At 34.3% G+C, this 4227-nt stretch overlaps 1 non-coding gene across 1 annotated transcript; it reads left to right on the top strand.

Annotated features, from left to right (window-relative positions):
• The first annotated feature begins 822 nt into the window (after positions 1-822).
• Positions 823-926, top strand: LOC130958218 (small nucleolar RNA R71). Its single transcript, XR_009077351.1, has one exon. It is a non-coding gene; the product is annotated as a small nucleolar RNA R71 (small nucleolar RNA).
• Positions 927-4227: the final 3301 nt, after the last annotated feature.

Genomic DNA, 4227 nt, shown 5'->3' on the forward strand with positions numbered 1-4227 from the left:
CCATGAGGTCTTCCTCATTGGAATTCACGTCCTCCTCTTCCTCCTTGCATTCGGCCATATTGACTACATCAATGGCCTTGCACTCTCTCTTTGGATTCTCTTCTGTATTGCTTGGGAGAGTACTAGGAGGAGTTTCAGTGACTTTCTTACTCAGTTGGCCCTTGTGCCTCCAAATTTTTTATGGAGGACCTTGTCTCACTCATGAAACTTAAAGTGGCCTTAGACAGATCAGAGACTAAATTTGCTAAGTTAGAGGTGCTCTGTTCAGAATTCTCTGTCTGTTGCTGAGAAGATGATGGATAAGGCTTGATATTGCCGAGCCTAATTCTTCCACCATTATTAATGCCTTGTTGAGGATTTTGTTGATCCTTCCATGAGAAATTTGGATGATTTCTCCATGATGAAATATAGGTATTTCCATATGGTTCACCGATGTAATTTACCTCTGCCATTGCAGGATTCTCAGGATCATAAGCTTCTTCTTCAGAAGATGCCTCTTTAGTACTATTGGATGCATTTTACCATCCATTCAGACTTTGAGAAATTATGTTGACTTGCTGAGTCAACATTTTGTTCTGAGCCAATATGGCATTCAAAGCATCAATTTCAAGAACTCCCTTCCTTTGAGGCGTCCTATTATTCTCAGAATTCCTCTCAGAAGTGTACATGAACTGGTTATTTGCAACCATGTCAATAAGTTCTTGAGCTTCTGCAGGCGTTTTCTTTAGGTGAATGGATCCACTTGTAGAATGGTCCAGTGACATCTTAGAGAACTCAGATAGACCATAATAGAATATATCTATCATGGTCCATTCTGAAAACATGTCAGAAGGACATCTTTTGGTCATCTGCTTGTATCTTTCCCAAGCTTCATAGAGGGATTCACCATCTTTTTGTTTGAAGGTCTGAACATCCACTCTAAGCTTGCTTAGCTTTTGAAGAGGAAAGAACTTAGCCAAGAAGTCGTGACCAGCTTATTCCAAGAGTCCAGGCTATCTTTAGGTTGAGAGTCTAACCATGCTCTAGCTCTGTCTCTTACAGCAAAAGGGAAAAGCATGAGCCTGTAGACTTCAGGATCTACTCCATTAGTCTTAACAGTCTCATAGATTTGCAAGATCTCAATCAAGAACTGATAGGGATCTTCTGATGAAAGTCCATGAAACTTGCAGTTCTGTTGTATTAGAGCAACTAATTGAGGTTTCAACTCAAAATTGTTTGCTCCAATGGCAGGAATTGAGATGCTTCTTCCATCAAACTTGGACGTAGGTGCAGTATAATCACCAAGCATCCTTCTTGCATTATTGTTGTTGGGTTCGGCTGCCATCTCCTTTTCTTGTCCGAAAATTTCAGCAAGGTTTTCTCTGGATTGTTGTAATTTAGCTTCTCTTAGTTTCCTCTTCAGAGTCCTTTCAAGTTCTGGATCAGCTTCAACAAGAATGCTTTTTTCCTTGTTCCTACTCATATGAAGGAGAAGAGAACAGAAAAAGAAGAAGAATCCTCTATGGCACAATAAAGAGGTTCCTTATTATTAGTAGAAGAAGAAAGGGGATAAAGAAAGGAGAATCCAAACACAAGGGTGAGGATAAGGGTAGTGATTTGAGATGAAGAGAAGTGTTAGTAAATGAATGAATAAATAGAATAAGATGAGAGAGAAGTTTTCAAAAATAACTTTTGAAAAGGAGTTAATGATTTTCGAAAATTAAGATAAGAAATAAGATTAAAATTAAAATTTAAAACAATTAATTAATTTAAAAGAATTTTTGAAAAAGAGAGAGGTATTTTTGAAAATTAGAGAGAGAAAAGTAGTTAGGTGGTTTTGAAAAAGATAAGAAACAAACAAAAAGTCAAATAGTTAGTTGAAAAAGATTTGAAAATTAATTTTGAAAAGATAAGAAGATAAGAAGTTAGAAAAGATATTTTAAAATCAAATTTTTGAAAAAGATAAAATTTTGAAAAAGATATGATATAAAAGATAAGATAAAAAGATATGGTTGGAAAAGATTTAAATTTTTAAAATTAAAATTAATTACTTTGACTAACAAGAAACTAAAAGATATGATTCTAGAATTTAAAGATTGAACCTTTCTTAACAATAAAGTAACAAACTTCAAATTTTTGAATCAATCACATTAATTGTTAGCATAATTTTCGAAAATAAAAATAAAATTAAGAAAAAGATTTTTGAAAAATATTTTAAAGAATTTTCGAAAATTAATAAGAAAAATGAAAAAGATTTGATTTTTGAAAAAATTTTGAAAAGATAAGATTTTTAAAATTTGAAAATTTGACTTGACTTACAGGAAACAACTAATTTTAAAAATTTTTGACTAAGTCAACCCAAATTTTCGAAATTTTGAGAGAAAAAAGGAAAAGATATTTTTTTTTGAATTTTTAATGATGAGAGAGAAAAACACAAATATGACTTAAAACATGAAAATTTTGGATCAAAACCAATGATGCATGCAAGAACACTATGAATGTCAAGATGAACACCAAGAACATTTTGAAGATCATGATAAACATCAAAAACATATTTTTGAAAAATTTTTGATGCAAAGAAAACATGTAAGACACCAAACCTAGAAATCTTTAATGCTTAGACAATATGAATGCAAAGATGCACATGAAAAACAATAAAAGACATAAAACAAGAAAACATCAAGATCAAACAAGAAGACTTACCAAGAACAACTTGAAGATCATGAAGAACACCATGAATGCATGAATTTTCGAAAAATGCAAGAACAATATGAATATGCAACTAACACCAAACTTAAAACATGACACAATACTCAAACAAGAAACACAAAAATATTTTTGATTTTTATGATTTTGTTAATTTTTTGTATTTTATTTTATATTTTTCGAAAAATATATAGGAAAAAGAAAGTAATGAATCCAAAGTCCTCAATCAAAATCCTATGAATTAGACATGGCTTAATAGCTAGTCAAGCTAAAACATGTTATATGAAACTCTAGAATTCATTCTTGAAAACTCTGAAAATTTTCGAAAATAGGTGATAAATTTTTTGAAAAATTTTTGAAAATAAAACAAAAAAGAAAATTACCTAATCTGAGCAACAAGATGAACCGTTAGTTGTCCAAACTCGAACAATCCCCGGCAACAGCGCCAAAAACTTGTTGCACGAAATTGTGATCATCAACAATGGCTCCAATAACTTGATAGTGTTCTCCAACGTGAATCACACTTAGTCACAACTCCACACAACTAACCAGCAAGTGTACTGGGTCGTCCAAGTAATACCTTACGTGAGTAAGGGTCGATCCCACAAAGATTGTTGGTATGAAGCAAGCTATGGTCACCTTGTAAATCTCAGTCAGGTGGATAATAATTGATTATTGGGTTTTTGAATAATAATAAATAATAAACAGAAAATAAAGATAGAGTTACTCATGTAATTCAATGGTGGAAATTTCAGACAAGTGTATGGAGGTGCTGTGTTCCTTCTGAATCTCTGCTTTCCTACTACTTTTATCCAATTCTTCTTACTCCTTTCCATGGCAAGTTGTATGTAGGGCATCACCGTTGTCAATGGCTACATCCCATCCTCTCAGTGAAAATGGTCCAAATGCTCTGTCACAGCATGGCTAATTATCTATCGGTTCTCGATCATGTTGGAATAGAATCCCTTGATTCTTTTGCGTTTGTCATCACGCCCAACAATCGCGAGTTTGAAGCTCGTCACAGTCATTCAATCCCGGAATCCTACTCGGAATACCACAGACAAGGTTAGACTTTCCGGATTCCCATGAATTCCGCTATCAATTCTAGCTTATACTACGAAGATTCTGATTAAGGAATCCAAGAGATATGCGCCCGGTCTAAGGTAGAACGGAAGTGGTTGTCAGTCACGTGTTCATAGGTGAGAATGATGATGAGTGTCACGGATCATCACATTCATCATGTTGAAGTGCAACGAATATCTTAGAATAAGAACAAGCGGAATTGAATAAAAGTTAGTAGTAATTGCATTAAAACTCGAGGTACAGCACTACAAGAAAACACGTCTTTTGCCACGCTTTTAAAGCGTGGCGAAAAGCTGAAAAAAGCGTGGCAATAGCTTTTCGCCACGCTTTTTGAGCTATCGCCACGCTTTCGAAAGGGTGGCCTATCAAAGGGTGGCGGTTGCTCTATCGCCACGCTTTTTGCAGTCTATTGCCACGCTTTTTGTTTGCCACGCTTTTTTACAAACTGCCACTTGGAAA

The sequence above is a fragment of the Arachis stenosperma genome, chromosome 10 (genome assembly GCF_014773155.1).
Source record: "Arachis stenosperma cultivar V10309 chromosome 10, arast.V10309.gnm1.PFL2, whole genome shotgun sequence".
Taxonomy (NCBI): Eukaryota; Viridiplantae; Streptophyta; class Magnoliopsida; order Fabales; family Fabaceae; genus Arachis; species Arachis stenosperma.